Source organism: Crocodylus siamensis, chromosome 2 (assembly GCF_052110815.1).
Source record: "Crocodylus siamensis isolate JL-2025a chromosome 2, ASM5211081v1, whole genome shotgun sequence".
Classification (NCBI taxonomy): domain Eukaryota; kingdom Metazoa; phylum Chordata; order Crocodylia; family Crocodylidae; genus Crocodylus; species Crocodylus siamensis.
In genome coordinates, this window is record NC_143396.1 from 226,703,959 (window position 1) to 226,722,166 (window position 18,208).

Genomic DNA, 18,208 nt, shown 5'->3' on the forward strand with positions numbered 1-18,208 from the left:
CAGCCCTGTCCCCCTCCAAGGCATCCCTCACAATCAGATGTAAATTGTGTGCCACACAGCAAATACCAGCAAAGTTGGCATCACGGACTGCCTTGATCATATTGGCCCCATTGTCGGTGACCATGAAGCCGTGGGTGCCCAACACCCAGCCACCCCTGCACCATGCGGTTCATGGGCCCCTTATCTCTGCTGCTGTGTGAGACTCATCCATCACCTTGGCGTGAAGGAGAGCCCACCGATGGCCTGACTGGCCACACCAGTGCCGTGTGAGGGAGAGGTACGCATGATCTCCACCCCGGCTGCTCCAGATGTCCGAGGTGAAGTGTATGGTCACCTGCGGACCTGCCTTGTGCAGCTCCTCCCGCAAGTGCTCCCTGCGTGCTTCGTATAGGGGGGGCACCACCATCCTGAAGGCGGTGCGTGCGGGCACCTGGTAGGATGGAGCCAGCAGTGCCAGGAGCCACCTGAACCCTGGCCGCTCAACAAAGGTCAAGGGCTGGCCATCCAGAGCAAGCACCTCCCCAATGGTCTCGGTGACCTTGCTCGCATTTGCAACTGGTCCCTTTTGCCCCCATGTTCCAGGGTGCCCTGCCTCTGCTGTGGGGGGATGGGGGCTGTGGAGTGAGCGGGGCCGTTCCTGTGGCAAAGGGGTGGTACCTGCGGAGATGATTCAGCATCCCTGAGGTGGTCATGCACTTTGTTCCCTTGCCCCGGCTGATTTTGGCTCAGCAGTGCACACAGATAGCAAGCGCGGGATCATCTGCCAGCCCATAATGATCCCAGACCATGCTAGTACTAGGCCTTTCCCTCTGGTGTGCGGGTGCATCTGTGGATGCTGCTGAACTCTCCCCCTCTTCAGCAGTCAGAGGCACAGCAAGAGAAAGAGCAGAGTCAGCTGAGCCACTTGCCTTCACCTGTACAGAGGCAGCTTCTGAAGTGCCTTCTGGGAAAGACCTCGTGGCTTGAAAGGAAAAGGCCTGAGGGGAGTCGAGCACAAACTCGACTGATTCCCCCTCCTTGCCAGGGCACTGAGATCCAGATCCAGCACCAGCTCTTCTTCTGGCGCGGGAAGGCTCGGCATAGGCAGTGACACAGGGGTGGAGTGCGCTGCTGTGCTGGTGGCAGTTATGGTGGGAGAGGTTGTGGCTGCTGTGTCTGGACATGAGAGAGTCTCAGGCACAGGCAGTGGCTCTGGTGGCACTGCTGCTCCCCTCTCTTTACTGCTTGTAGCAGCCTCATCCCTTGTAGTGGGAGGAAAGAGGCTGCGTCTGAGTTTGGTGGGGGGAGAAACTGCAGCTCTCCTGCTTGCAACCCCCCTTGCTCCCCTTCCTGCAGGCTGGCCAGCATGGCCACAGATTAGATTTCTGTGCGCTGTGGATTAGATTTCTGGATGTTATGTAAATGTGTTTGTGTGTGTAGATAATACATTGAGAAGCATTGGTGTGGTGGAAAGAATGAATGATGTATAAAAAAATATATATATATAACTAAATTCCTATATATAGACTAGATCCTAGGCTACTACTAACCCTATCCAATATAAGCATAAACTAATATGAAAAGTAGTTATAAAATAAAAGCATCAAGTTCTCAGAAATCCCTGTTGCTAGTGTTGCAAGCAGGGAATCTGTTGAAGATCAGGGCTTGCAGCCGTCGTGGTCTGACGCAGAGGTGCTGGAGAACACCAGCAGCTCAGAAACGGACCCCAAGGCAGAAAGCAGGGAGCTGAAAAACTGCTGCCTTTTATGCATTTTCTCTGGCCCTCCCCCAGAGCACTGGGATTGGAAGGGACCTCAGAGAATGCTGACAGGTCACTGGCCAGCCACACGTGTCAGTCATGAAAGCACTCCTTCCTCCTTTCTCCCCCCCCAGGAATCCAGTATAGGCAAGTCAAATATTCGACCTGTGCTGTTAATATTTGACTTGCACTGTTAATATTTAACTTCCGGTATTCGATTCGACAGCTATTCGACCAGCTGCTATTTGACTCGACTTTCACTTCTCAAGGTCGAATATGTCGAATATTCGGCGATCAAATATTAAGTCGAAGCTTTGCACAGCTCTAATAATTAGCTACAGTTTATCTGTTGGCTATCTATGTTTATTCTGAGGTTTATCTGTTTCATATCAGATACTTACCTGTATCTGGAACACTGGTATAAGGTTTTATAGCATTTACCCAGAGGGTATTGTTTATGTTATTTGTTTAGATATTATATATCTTTTGTGATATCCCACAATTTTCTTTAATAAATTAATTTTAGAATTTTAATTCTACACCATTCTACAGCAGTTCCTTTCCCTGCCCGGTGTTTATACCCTGCCATGTCTCCTCAGTCATCACTTAACTACGCTATAAGCAACAACGTTTTTAAGGTTAAATACCTTTCTCCATAAAAACAACTGACGTTTTCCCTTTGGCTTCAGCAAGAGAAGCTACAGGCCTTTCTCCTTCTTTTGTAAGTTGAGCTGTACATATGTTTATATCCATGGATAAATGTGTATATAGTTAAGTCCCCTGACTGTCCTGGCCTGGTTCTATAGGGACGCAGGGAAACTGAGCGGTCTGCAGTCCCCACCCCACAGCACACCTGCCAGCTAACAGTTCCCTTCAGCTGGAGGAGGGGAGTATATACCCAAGTACACCTGGGCTACACCTCTTATGACTCTACTTTTTTCTCTGAAGAGTTTTATTTTTAGGTTTAATTCTTATTTATGGGCTATAAATTATTTGAGTCATCTGAGGGAAAGTATGTGGATGCATGCAGTTCTCTCTCTGAAATGACTCCGGAAAAATATTTTTTCTACATTCTGCTTTCCAAGACCAGGGTCTGTGGTCTTTGAGGGAGAAGGAAGGAAAGGGTCGGGGGGAGGGTGCAGTACATGAGAAAATACCCTAATTGTGCCTAACCCTCCACTGTGAGCGACAGTGATTCAACATTATCCCAATCAAATAGTAAGGGAAACTGAGACAAAGGCATTGAATCACACAAGAAGTTTGAGCCGAAACCAGTAATAGATACTAGCCCCCTTGACTCCCAGTGTAGCTACTCAGCCACAAGACAATCCTTTCCAGGCTCCTCCATGCTAATATAAGAACAATTAAGTATGGGACCAACACAATTTGATTACATATTTCTTATGTTTCTGGGATAGGTGTGAACATTGTGAAATTCCCTAGGATACAAATTCTAAGAAGGATGATGTTTTAACTGTGTCAGATGGTAAACTAAACTGATCTCATCACTGCATACTTTCCTTCATTCATGTTCTTTCCTATCTAATCCTAGAATCTGCTCCCCACGCTGTCTTTATTTCAGAAATTCATTTTGTGTTCGGTTTTGATGGAAGATTACATGTTCCTGAGACGGATTTTATTAGATTTAGCATGGGCTGAGATGCAGTCTCCACTGACTATTAAGGTTTCACTTATTCTCTTTAGCTCTGTCTTGGAAAATGTATTTTAATTGCCAATGTTGAAAGAAGCTACCAGAGTATCTCAGTTCTATTTGACATTGTTCAAATGCTTGTAATTTGCTATTTATAAATTAATCTTGCAAACATTTGGATCACAGAAACTAGAGATTGAAAAGACTTATCTGGTCCATCTCCCTGTCAGTGAAGGATTGTTTGCTATCGTACATGTATTAGTGCTTTATTCAACTTAATTATAAATGTGCCAATGTAAGAGGTTCCATTACTTCAGCTTTGGAGATAATTCCTCAGCTCTCACTGCTAGGGTGTCTTTTGTGATATCCCACAATTTTCTTTAATAAATTAATTTTAGAATTTTAATTCTACACCATTCTACAGCAGTTCCTTTCCCTGCCTGGTGTTTATACCCTGCCATGTCTCCTCAGTCATCATTTAACTATAAGCAACAACATTTTTAAGGTTAAATACCTTTCTCCATAAAAACAATTGATGTTTTCCCCTTGGCTTCAGTCCAAGAAGCTACAGGCCTTTCTCCTTCTTTTGTAAGTTGAGCTGAACAAATAATTTGTTTTGTAGTTTACCGGCTTGTGAGAGAGTGCTTATGCTAAGCAAGGCCTAGCATTAAAAATAATGCACTAAAACTCCCAGAATGCTTCAAGGAGGTTGAGGAGTCAGCGATTGACATTCTGGTAATCACTTTCTGACCCTTAGATGAAAATACTGAACTTCTGACCTTTAAACAAATGATAAAAATAGCAGACATGCCGCTTACATTGTTAAGAATAGGAAACTGCATGGCTAAACCGCAATGACGAAACCCCCCCCGCATATTATGTCAGTTTTGACATTTTAACCCTGCAAAACCCAGCAAAACATATAGATGAATAATGTATTTAGGTTATAGAAAATTACCATAAGAAATATAAAGGTCATTAAGAATTAACATAAGAAGCGTAATGATTATAATACAAAGCGTATCACCTGATATTATAATATAGATAAGTTAACTAAATAACCAATAGAAGTAAGAATTAGAAATGCATATGTATAAGTGTTATCATATATAACTAATAGTAAAGTTATGTTAGAGGCCTCACTTCCACCATGGGGACAGTTTTGTATCTTTTGCCTAAAAAAAGATAAGGGACTCCTTTTAAATGAGCTGTTGACCAGTTCTGAGACTACTGAATCAGGCAGCCGCACCTAGCCTCCGGGTTAGAGAGCAAGGGCTTGATTTGGGAACCTCGTGAACCAACAGACCTCCTTTAGTTTATGACTTTGTGAAACAATAAAAGTTTTAAATTGAACAGGTCTGAGCCTGTGCTTAATTCAGTCCTATATAATTCGGCATCGAGCTCCCACATGGCTGAAACAACAAAATATTTTTGGGAAATTTTTTTCCCCGCTTTTTAAAATAGATTGCTAAACAGATCTAAATAGACAGATTTCTAAACAGCACATGGTTCTACAATGGAAAACCAAAACCTTTGCTTCAAAAAGGACAAAACTAAATGTCTGAACTCCTTTTGAATGTTTTTTCATTTTCTTCCAGCTAAAATAATTCAATAACTTTGCAGATAGGTCAATAAAATATCCATCCACATTTTTTCGCACAGCACTATTTAGAAATTAGTTGTTACGCCTGTGAGAGAGCCCCAGCCCTGAGAAGCCCCGGGAGCAGCGAAGTGGGTGCCGCCGTGGCAATAAATTGCCAGTGGCTGCGGAGCGTGGGGCATGCTACAGGCAGTGCAGGCGCGGTGGGGCCAGCACTGCACGCAAGCCACCGAGCGGGCCTGGCTACGGGTACGAGTCCCCCGCAGGCCCTCAGGGCAGGAGACTCACTTAACCCTCCCAGGTGTGCGGCGGCGCTGGCGGGTACAAAAGCCACACCGGAGCAGACAGGAGGCGGACCGGAAGAGCCGGGACGGGAGTGGATCCCCGGCGGAAGCCCGGAGCGGCAGAGGCATGCCGACACGCGCCCTGCCCGCATATTCTGGGGAAAGGGTAAGGCCCCGCAGGGGCAAGGCACCAAGGGCGGCAAGCCCCAAAGTCATTTGAGGCGATTGTAAAGGCTGGGGGCACCTCACCCCAGCTGGAGGCTGCTTGGCCAGTAGCAGTGGGCTACGGGCCTTGGGCACAGTGAGCTGGGGGCAGAAGGCGGAGCTGCCCAAACAGGGCAAGGACCCTACGGGGGCAGACGGCCGACCCCAGCAGGGGGACGAGGGTCTCCTGAAAGAGGAGAGCGGGGCTTGAGGGGAACCGGCAAGCACAAGGGACCCGGAGTCAGACGCCCCGTGGTGGAACTGACTGTTCGGCTCGCGGGTTAATAACTTTGTATTTTGTACTAGAGGCGTTGCCCCTCCCCTCTCACCCGAGGGGAGATTGGGAGGGCAACCCGGACTTGTACATGGAGGCCCGGGTGAGGGTGTAGGGGAGGAAGGAGCCCTCAAGGATCTCAGACTGGAGGTCTCACTTTCGGACATGCACGAGTCATAGAAACACACTGAACCAAGGAATCATCAAAGTCGTGGCAGGCGGATCTGGCACGGGCATCCCGGAGTGAGGGCGCCCCAACTTGGAATCAATGGACAACCATACACCGACTACTGAGCGATTGGATTCATTGACGGGCGCGTCGACAATGCCCTTTGGAATATATTGTGTGGTTCTTCACTGAAATGCCTCTCACTTAAAATGCAGTGATCACCATTCAGTGCGTCATTGCAAGGGTCATCATGGCAATGTGTGATCCAAAGGACTATTACCTCCTTTGTCTCTGGCATGTAGTGGCTTTGTATGGAATCAATATCCAGTGTAGAACAAATTCTTAAAAGTCAGTGGGTATCTCTGAGCAAACCAGCTGGTTTCTTGGGGTACATCTAAATCAAGTCAGAGACAAAGGAATAGCAGCTATGATAATGGGGAAATATTCAGAAAAGTGGGTAATATTGCTTGTTCTTTTTCAAATAGGAAGTTGTTTGGTCAAACAGATCCCCCAAAACTGGCCTAAAAAAAGAATTTTAACATGGAGTTTAAGCATTTAAAAAGCCAACTTCTGTGATTAGTTATAGCACATTAGATGCATAACTACAAAACATTACACTCAAGATGACAGTTTTCTCTTCACTGTTAATTGTTCGTTTTCATTATTGTTAAGAAATGAATGTGTCTGGTGATTTACTAGTGTAACAGCGATGGTGTAGCCACGATGATCTTTAAATTATGTGAGAGGCACGGATTTCTTGGGATGATCTTTTTTATGGGACCAACCATGTAGTTGGGATAGAGTGAGTCTTTCAAATGCAAGACATTCTGTTCTTTGTAATTGGAGACGATGAGAGCATCTTTTATCTCACACTGGAATTTTTTTTAGCACTTTTCCAGAGCCACCTAGGAATTTCGAGTGCTTTGCAAACAATAAAGCTCTGAAAGATCGAAAAGAGATATTTTGAAAACCATAAATACATTGGAAACCTGACAAAAAGATGCAACTATGTGAATGAAATTGAGAAGATAAGGGCTAAAATGCAGTAGATATGAGAGATATCTTATCTAAAAGGCAGTAAGAAGTGCAGGGGGAATTGCATCTCTCCACACGTATGTACCGTTGAACGCCTATACCCAACCATTGAGCATCAGGGGAGAGCGTATCCAATTGCTGAAGTTTACATGTTTCAGTAAGTAGAAAGTTTATAGCTGAAGTCACGCATTTTCATCTGTTGTGATATATATTTCATGGTTCTTTACACTTGAAGAGCTTTTCATACCGGGCTGCTTCCTGCAATAACAAAACTATCTTTAGTAATGCTGAATAATTCATTTTTTGCACCAATTTATGGCTAGTCCAAAGCATTTACCTAATGCCCCGAGTGTTTCAAAAACTTGATGCAAGACTTCTCTGGGATTAGATAAATATATTAGTAAAAAATCCATATAAAACAATGCCCTACTACTTATTTCCACATCCTATGTCCCTTTTATGCTGTTCATTTGCCTGATGGTAGCTGCCATGAATTCTATCATAATCACCAATAAAAAGAAGAATCAGACATCCCTGTAAGATTCCCCGATAGGGTAGAAATGATATTTAACTGGCTGATTTCAGCAATCAGTTTCATAAAATAAGCAAAAGAAAAAGGTCTCTGAGGATCCTCTTGTGACCCAAGAGAGGGCAGCAGGCAGTCTGCAACTGGCAAACAAAAAAAGATGTGATCTCCCTTAATGACTGAATCACCTCCGGGGCTTGATGTAAACCAAACCCTTCTTGACTTGAATTTATAGACTTCCTGGCAACAAAGATTTGTCTGAAAGGTAGTTTCCCGAGAATATGGGATGAGCAGTCATTTACTGTCTTATAAACTTGCCTATGCCCCAGCAAGATGAATTTTAAATGAATCTATCAGATAGAACTGCAAAACTAGCAGATGAAGAGCGCACGTGACAAGATGGAATATATTCAGTGAAACATTTGAAAATATTGCTCAAAAATAATTCAAATTGTTTTGGATATCACAAAGACACCTGGATTTAAAAACTGCCTCAAGGTCCATAAACAAAGGGTAATGATATGGTGAAATGTCAATTGTCAATGGGCAGTGTCCAGTCAGGCCCAAGAATGATCTGCATTGACTCTAGTATTTAAATATCATCATTAACAATCTCAGAGACAGAATAAATGTTATGTTAATAATATTCAGAAGTGGGATGGGGAGGTGATGCACACATTACTGGGCCCAAAGCGATAGTAACATGGCTAGAAATAACAAAATGAGATTCAGTTTAGAAAAATGCAGGGCAGTCCCCCAAAACCTGGATATTACTGGGAGGAAGGCAGCTAGGAAGTAATTAGTTTGAAAGAGACTTAGTGGCAAAGGGTGAACAGTAAAATATACATGACTGTGACGCAGACTGTAAAGTCTGTCAAGATATTATTCTTTACTCATCACCATGGTACCTGAACACCTTGTAAAGATTATATAAATAAGCAGTTCCTGCATCATCTCTTCTATCCACTTGTGTATGTTGGGAATTTTAGAAACATTTTTTTTTTATTGTGAGGTTTTGAGGTATAGGGGAAAGTGATAACTAAGCCAAGAAAATGGGGTTTTGCATTTAGTCCTGAATAATACAAGCTCTATCCATACTCTCAATTCTTGGGGAAAAAAAGATAAATCAATGCCATAACAATGATATAGCTGCTGAGAGCACCCTGTCCCAAACTCATTCAAGCTTCATGCTAGTTTAGACAGTTCCATTGTCCTTGATGAACAGTGCTGATGTGAGAGGGTGTCTCTGAAGCAGTGCAGTTCTCATCTTATTTCGGGCTTTGAAGATAAAAATCAGGACTCTGAATCTAATCTGGTATTGAATAATCAACCAGTGTAATGTCCAGAGCCCTGGAGTAGCATGTCCACAGCAGTTTGTGTGGGAGAGCGGTGGGCTGCTAGATTCCAAGCCAGATGCCTTGCTTTTTCTTTCAGAAACCTACCTTTATTTCTAAGAGAGTGCATTGCAGGAATGGAAGTAGGAGGTGACAACAGCTTGAGGCCAGCTACAGACGTTACACTTTTGCCAGTAACAGTGATCAGAAACAAGTCTATATCCATAACAGAACAGAAGTTTGGTGCACACAACCAGTCTATACCCAGCAGAACAGAAGTTTTGCATACCCAGAATGATTTTAAAATGGCAGAACCTGGTCTGAGATTCGACCTCCCGCCCAAACCAAAGGGCAAAAATATTTCTGTTCACTTCTAATCTAAACTTATGGTGCTTATAGAAAACCACATAACTTAAGATCAATTCCTCCTCAAGCTTTTTGAATGTCTATATCTAGCTTGACATTCAAAAAGCCTAGGGCGGGTCCTCATCCTTCAGCAGCAATCTCCTTGCCAACTATAGACATAGGAAGGTGCTTTTAGCTGCCTGATGGTACCTTGATATTCAGTATCAGTGAGTTTCGGAAGGAACCCCTGACTCAGGGATGAGCAATTATTTGGGTCCATGGGCCACAAAAGGAGTTCTGGTGAGTTATCACAGCGCCACCACCCCCACCCCTATGTAACAACTCACCAAAACTCCCTAAGTGGCTCTGCTCTGCATTTGGCCGGGCAGCTGGGATGGGGCCACGGGCAGGTAGGGAGCAACATCCAGGAGCAGGACAGGTGGGCAGGGCCAGGCTTGGGATTATGAGGTGGTGACAATGCCGGACCAGGGCCTGGGGTAGTGTTGCAATCCACTGCCTGCACGCCCCTATGATGGATGCCAGTTCTGTGGGCAGGGACATGCAGGCTGCAGATTGAGGGCCATAGCTCTGCCCTAGGCCTGGACCCTGGCCACAGCCCTAGCCCCATGCTATCACAGCCCAGCAATCCCAAGGACTCCATGGACACCAGCCAAGGTCTGCATGGATAGGGTGTGTGGCCAAACAGATAGGATGGGGCTGTGAGTGGGCAGAGAGCTGCATCCAGGGCTGAATCCAGGATCTTGGGGCCCAGGCAAAGCCACAATCCAATCCCTGCATGCCCCTTCCTGGAGAACCCATGCCCGTTGCACGGCCATGGAGGCAGCAGATCATGGCTCTGCCCTGGGCCCCAGGCCTGCACTGTCACTGCCCTGCAATACCACCCCATGATCTTGGCTTCACGCACCTGTCCCACCACCAAACACTGCTCCACGTCTGCCCATGGCCCCATCCCATCTGCCCAATCATACACCCTGGCTGTGCAGGTCCCACCTCCAGTGGTGGGTGCAAGGCAGATTGGCTGGAGTGCCCAGGCAGAGGGGCCAGGTCTGGTGGTGGTGGCAGCTAGAAGGAGCTGCTGCTTCCAGGAAACTAGCCCAGCTTCTGTGCCAGCCCTGTCCTGCTGTGTGCCTGGGGATGGTGGGACTGGCTGCATGTGCCATGGCCTGGGCTGCCCCCTGCACCTAGGCCAGGTGGGACTGAGCTGGACAAAATTCCTCAGCAATCCAGATCCAACCCCAGGCCTAACTGCATACTTCTTTGATTATTAGAGAGTATGTGCCCTTGACCAGTGTACTGGCACTTCTCTGTAAATATTTCTTTCTTCCAATCATAATTTCTGTTTTGCTAACTGTGTGCTTCAGCTATTTTTTTTAAAGCCAGATACTCGCTTCGCTTAGGCCCTGGGGCAGGGGGGTGATGGGAGTATCTGGATAGCTAGAGGTTAGAAATAGCTGAACAAAGCCACCTGTATATTATTAGCATGTGAGCTGCCTTAATCCAAGGGGAAGAAATCTCCAAGCATTCTCCAAAATGATATGTTAATAAATGGGAAGGCACAAAGAAGCAGGTGTGAAGAGAAGCCATTGTGTTTTCAGCCTTTGACTACTGTGAGGTAGCAGAAGAGTACAACAAATTGAATGATTCAGTGAATTTTGGAGCTGAAATAACCTCCCTCTGAAGCTGAAAGGGCCACTGTTCTATTAACTTTCTATTGTGGAAAAAACAAGAAACCAGATGAAGACTTGGCTATAGCTTCTGCATGTTTCCTTTCAAGTAAAATTACAGTGGTGGGCTTATTCCATGCTGCCTTATTCTGGCTGCAGTTAAAGTGAAGTGTGTTAAGCCCCCAGTCTGGAAGGGGCTGGTGTTAAAGCATGAACAGTAAGCAGCACAGAAACAAAATCACGTGCTTTTTTTGATTTAGACCCTCTCATTTATGCTGGCCCCTTGCCACCACAGATACTTTCTCAGCAGCAGTTCAGTCCTGAAGTAGAGGTCTCTGTGTGGAAAGCTCACATCAAGGATTCTACTGCAAATTAAAGTATAACATTGCAGGAACCTTAGCAGTGAATTAATACTGTGGGTTACTTTCCCCCCAAGGGGCCTTGAGTTTCTTGTCTCTCAGTAAGTCAGAGACCTGGAAGGGTGTCGTGCTTCAGAAAAGCTGCCATATGCGAAACAGGGAAAAGATTAAATTGAAAGAATGGTTTGTAACCACAATAATCTGTGTATGATAAATGACAAACAGCATGAGGGCCATCAGCTCTAGCCAAATCCCATTCTTAACTGTTCCTATGAGGATCAGTAAAGACAAAGATGATAATATCTGATGCTGCTCTGGGCCTTTTATTTATGCTTTCAAACACTGGATTTTGCCTCCCAGTATCCTATACTGAGATAGCCATTGTTATCACCATCATGCAGACTGAGAAGCTGACACATGGAGATGAGAGTAATATGACCCAAACTAGACAACAAATATATGGAAGCACTGGGAGTGGAACTCTGATCTCCCGGCCCTTTCCTTGAACCATGAAGCTTTGAAACAATATCAAAAGGGCCCTCTTTCCTACAGAGGATACACCAAGGATTCCCAGTGAGTTCAACTGCAGAAAGCAGGATTGGCAACTTCTCAGGAATCGGACAGCTCTATTGATTAGACACATAAATGTGCATTCTTAATTAACGAGAAGTGAATGCCCACAACTCTAGTATCTGCTCATACTTGTCGTTTTCTTGACAAAGAGAAATGGCTTGTTATTTTAATTCATGGGTAATAAAATCCTGAAGCTGAACTGCTTTGTCCTGACGCTGCAATTAGAAAGACAAAGAGCGCTTCCCAGATAGCACTTGGGTCTCTTGCCTCTCTGAGTTTGGTAGTTAATGAAGTAATGCTGCAGAGTAAAAACAGCTACAATCCCCAAAGTCTCTGTCTCAGGCCTTTAGCATTTATAACCAGAAATCATAAAGATATTAACATAATGAGAGAAAGCAAAAAGCAGCTTTAATTCAGCCTACCTATTCAGGTACCTATGTAGCCCTCAAAATCATACCATTTGAGTACCTTGCAATAGTGAATGTGGGGGGGGGCGGGGCGGGGCAGAGGTTTAAATTCTCTCAGCACCTACCTACAAGTGATAAAGTCTCATTCCCATTTCAGAGATGTAGGACCCAGATGGATTAATCACTTCATTCCAGGTCACCAAAAAAGGTTGTGGCTGAACCAGGAACTGAATCCGAGCACCTGAGTCCCTGTACTCTGCTCTCTCCACCAGACTAGCCTTTCTACTGCCTCACTGTGAAGTCCAGCCTTTCTGCAAAGTACTCTGTTCCTGCTCCATCTCCTAAGTGTCACACTTGCATCTCCTCCCATCCCCTAAGTGTCACACTTGCATCTCCTCCCATCCCCTAAGTGTCACACTTGCATCTCCTCTCATCCCATGGGTCAAAATATGGAAATTAGTAGGCTGACTTGAAGTTAACTCTGCTCACCAGCAACCACACAATGCCATGTCATGGGTATAACAAACCCTCTCTTGTGCATCAAAACTCCTGACCAGGTCAACTTCAAAAAGACTTCTGGCATTAAACAAAGCATTTTTTAAAAATATATACCTCAGCCACTTAGAGAGACAGAGAGAAAAGAACACCTCTACTACTGCTGAAGACAAGTTTTGCATTATAAATAAGTATAAGTAAAGTAGCATGGAAATACGGTTAGTCTTACAGCACATGGTCATAAAGTGCACTTTTAAAATTAATATTTTTAAAGTAAAAATACCATTTGTACTTATTTGTGTGCTGCTAAATGATGGAAACACATCTTAGAAAAGCAGTGAAGAGACCCCTCGTTTCTTTCCTTCCTCGATGAAACCCCCAAAGATGAACTTTCAACTGGATAACACAGCAGCACTGTGGCTTCTTTGTTTTGGGTCTCTGTCCTGACATATGGAAGAACTGAGGCGTGAGCAGGGTGAGGGAGTCATGATTCATGGAAACATTTACTGTATTTTCTCACATAAAAAGCACCCCAGAGTAAGATAGGCACATTGTTTTTGAAAGGTAGAGTAAAGAAAAAAAGATCTTTGCTTGTAGCAAGTAAATGAGTGTAGCAGCAGCTAGGGAACTGAGCATGCTCCCTGTGGATGACATGCATATTTTACTTTGCTTTTGCCTGGTAAGCAACAGAAACTGCTCCTTTCATAAATCTCACATATAACACAAATTCGCATTTCCAGCAGCTGTTTTCTGAGGGGAAAGGGTGCATGTTACAGGAAAATATGGTAGTCTGGCTAGGAATGAGTCTGTGTCACGTTGGTTGAAACTTAGAATTTTGGTTTTGTATGAAATTTTGAAGTTTGGTTTCATCCCTATATGAAATGAAAATATTTTCACAGATTTCATAGATTTCATAGACATTTGGGCTGGAAGGGACCTCAGAAGATCATCGAGTCCAGCCCCCTGCCCAAGGGGCAGGAAGTCAGCTGGGGTCATAGGATCCCAGCAAGATAAGCATCCAATTTTTTCTTGAAGCTGCTCAGTATAGGTGCTTAAACCACCTCCGATGGCAGGCTGTTCCAGACCTTGGGGGCTCGGACAGTACAGAAATTCTTCCCTATGTCCAGCCTGAAACGGTCTTGCAGGAGTTTATGACCATTTGAACTCCTCATCCGTTGGGGCACTCTGGTGAACAAACACTCCCCCAGATACTGGTGGTCACTCCTGATAAACTTATAGGTGGCCATCAGATCACCCCTGAGCCTGCCGTTTTCCAGGCTAAAGAGCCCCATGTCTCTCAACCTGTCATCGTAAGATCTGTTTTCCTGATGTCTGATCATGCGCGTGGCTCTTCTCTGGACTCTCTCAAGCTTCTCCACATCCTTTTTGAATTGTGGAGCCCAAAACCGGATGCAGTACTCCGGCTGTGGCCTCACCAAGGCCGAGTACAAGGGGAGAATGATGTCCCAGGATTTGCTTGAGGAGCATCTATGGATGCACGCCAGCATTTTGGTCGCTTTACTAGCTGCAGCATCGCATTGCAGGCTCATGTTCATCTTGTGATCAATGATGACCCCCAAGTCTCTTTCTTCCGTAGTGCTAGCCAGCCGAGCCTATAAGGATGCTGCAGGTTTTTCCTCCCAACATGAAGAACATTGCATTTTTCAGTGTTAAACACCATCAGGTTCTCATCAAAGTTTTTTTCAAAGTTCCGAAGTCAAATTTTTATCAAAGTTTCCCATGTACTAGAAACTTCCTAAAATTCTCATTTCAGAAACACTAATGCATGTTGTTATCTGGATGAAACATTGCTCCTGGTAAAGCTGGCAAGTGGTGACTAAAACTTACTTCGGTTTATTATATGTCCATGCAGACAGAAGGAAAATGCTGTGATGGCACACTATTCTGGAAGCAAATAATGGGACTGATGTAGTAAATTTCTGATCTATCCAAGTCTCACTCAGGATAGATCAGACCCTAATCTCATCAAGGGCTTGAAATTAATGGGAATCATTTTATTCATTCTAGTGGGGCTTTGGATCAGGCTCCAGTATAATACTTCAGGAATATCAAACTCATCTGGCCCTGTGAGCTGGATGAGTGATGAGTGATAAGACTAGCACTATGGGCTGGATTTGCTCCACAGACTCTCCCTCTTCCCTACATGCACACACTGTATGCCAGATCCACTGCCCAATGTGGCTGATCTGACATGTGCATTTAGTCTGGGACCTGTGCTGCACATTCCAGACTGGATGGAGCAGGTGCCATACATGGAGAGTGTCCTGGACTGGCCAGAGCAGGCACTATGTGGTACAGTCCCAGACCAGCTGGAGCAACCACTGCAAATACTGGATCCATCATGTGTTGGGGGGGAAGAGGTCCTGATACCAATGGATGATTCCCTCCCTTGAGCAGCATAATAACTTCTGTGCTGTGGACGAGTCAGATGGAGCTGCCAAGAGAAAGCTCAGAGTGATGGGGGAGTTAAGAGAAACAAACGAGAGGGGAGGGAATGGAAAACTGGAGGAAAAATATATAGAAAAAGAAAACATGGAGACATGAATGACTGGTGCCTCCTGAGACTGGGGAGGCACCATTTATAGGCAGCAGCATCAGCAGCGAGTGGCGAGTGGGGACCGCCGACAGACACCAGCGACGGTGTTGGCAGCAGGGGGGGTAAGGCCGGTGGCAACCAGTGGCTGCCCACAAAAGCCGGTGCTGGCTTCGGCGGCAGCCAACATCGGGGGGGCATGTGCCCGCCCCCAATGCATCGCCAATGCATGGAGACTTTATTCCTGACTTTGCCAATGTCTCCCTGTAACACCTTAAGGATAAAGTCTTACCCTGACTGTGGTCCACAAGGCCATGATAATTGGTCTTCAGATCATATTGTGTTCCTTTCCCTTCCATAAAAGTTTGATGATAAGGGTGCTAGGTGATTCACTGAGGGTTGACATTGGTCTGAAGGCCAAAAGGGTTTAGGAACCACTAGCTTAGGGGGTGTCTACACTGCCGTTACTATGTGACAGTAGTTTGTTTAGACATATGTAAACTTTAAACCAGCTTTAAACCAGGGGTGTCAAAGATCGGGCCCATGGAACCTCATCATCCAGCCCCTAGTGCTGCCCCTGAGTCCTGAGTTGACCTACATATTGCATGTGTTGGATTGCCCCCGTGCCACATGCAGTGCTCACTACAGTCAGTCTGAGACTCACTGCACACAAGCCCCAGTCCAGATCCTGCACTACACGTGGGATCTGCCTGGGCAGTCTACGATGTTCACTGCATGCGACATCCTACCCACCCCATCATCTCTTCAGCCAGTCCAGGGCAGGTGCTGCATGCAGTGCGGGTCCCAGACCAGCTGGAATGGATACCATATGTGGCACAAATCTTAGACAGGCCCTGCAAGGGTGCTGCATGCAGGAGAGTCCCAGACTCTGGAGCAGGCCCCACATGTACTGGAGCTGGCTTATGAGGGGGGGAAGTCCATGGGTTCAGTCCTGCCCATGGGGCCAGCCCAGCACCACTCATCTGGTCCACAGGGGCCAGATGAGTTTGATACCCCTGCTTTCAACCTTAGAGCTTAGGCACCAATTGCAGTGTAGCTGCTGGTGGCATAGAGCTCAGTGCATGTTGCAAAACCCCCCAGAGATATTGGGTAAATACTGGAGTGGCTAGCCTCCCATCAGCTCTGTGAGGCCATGGCTACATTGCCAGCAGTGCCTAAGCTAGTTCAGGTTTGTCTACAGGAGCTGCAGTCACACATTTGATGGCAAGATAAGTCTATGCTTAATCCTGACTCTTGATCCTGTGTCCTAGGCACATGCCTTCCTCCAGCATACGTCATGAGAAGAGACGTAATGCAAGTCAGCAGTTTGCACTAGCACAAGAGCACCTGAAATGATACTGGTGAATACAGTAAGGCTTCTTCCACCAGCAAAGCAGAAAAAGAGTTAACCCCCCCCCATTTCTACTTCAGAAGAGAGAAGATGGAAATGTTTCATACTGTGCTATTTTTAAACTGTTCAAGAAATGTATTACTAGCAGTAGGATAGAATAACTGACATCTTCCAGCATCAGCTGATATAAGTACACATTACAGTGCCTTTTGGGTAGTCCAGGAAAGGTAGAACAACTTAAAATAGCTGTAGATACAAGTAAAAAAATCAACAATCCATTACACAGTTCTCAGAGCAATACCCTAACGTCCATTTTAACTGTTAGTCATTTACTGAAGTTAATAGAAAGCAATTAAGCAATGTAACCATCAGAACATCTGTTTCCCAAATGAATCCTAAAAATAGTTTCAGTTTATTGCTGGCAGAAGATGCCGACTGACAGCTCTGGAGACCAAAGGCCTCTATCCAAATGCAACTCACTCCTCTCCTACAGGGATCTCCATTAGTGAGAGGGAAATACAGTCTCTCCCACTCACTCAGTCCCTGGCTTCTCCACTGGGGACTAAAGGAGTGATAAGTGGTATTTATATCAAGCCAATATAAACTGGACTGAGACCTATCAACTCATTTCACACAGTCCACCAAATGACTGAAATGTACTTTTACTGGAGTGGCATGTGACATAAATTAATGTATTTGAAATAGACACCGACACAGGCATAACAACTCCTAACTGCTGTATAAGGAAGGGTCTGAAGAATCCAGTATAATCAAATCACTACTACTGTGACTGGACAGGACTATTATTTTTCTGAGGGCTTATTATCTTGCTTGTTACATGCACATTTTGCAAGCCTCGTTCCACAGCAATTTTCAAGCAGTAAGTTCAAACAGAAATTATTGCAGGGATGTTTTGTGGTCTGTGGTACACAGGAGATTAAGCTAGGTGTTTGTAATTGTCCCTCCTGGCCTTAAACTCTCTGAATAGAGTTTATTGCCACAAAATAGCACAACACAATTTAATATGCGCTGTTTTCTTAAAGTCACGTAAGATGTGCTGTGGCTAAAAAAAATGAACCCTGTTTTCTTGCTCCACACAGGAGTATTACCCTCATATTTTGTATGTGCATGAAATCTAGACCTAGCTCACAATTTCATCTATTTTTATTACAGGCTGAAACAACTCACCATGAACAGCGGAGGGGGAAAGTGGGGAGTGTTGAAATGCACACATCCTTATTTTATAGCTTGGCTAAATCTCTGGTTGTGAGAAATAAGCAGGTTCAAAGATAAGTGGTTTTAGTCATCTGAGGAATACAATTGTGTGACAATTCAGTATGCCCTAAAGAGCTTTACTGCTATTTTAAAATTTGACCTAAGTGCCAACCCTGGTGCCAGCACTCTGCACTAGCATTTGATGGCCTGAATGTGAATTCTGTTCCCAGTCTCTCGCTTGTTATGCTGAGATCAGGGAGTGCTGCAGAGATAGTGCTTCTAGCCCTAAAGGGGGCATTGAGTGGAGCTAGTTAACAAGTACATGAACAATACAAAGAAAAAAATGAAGCTAAAGTATCACATGGCATACTTTTTACATTTATTTGACAAGTGCAGTTTAGCTATGCTT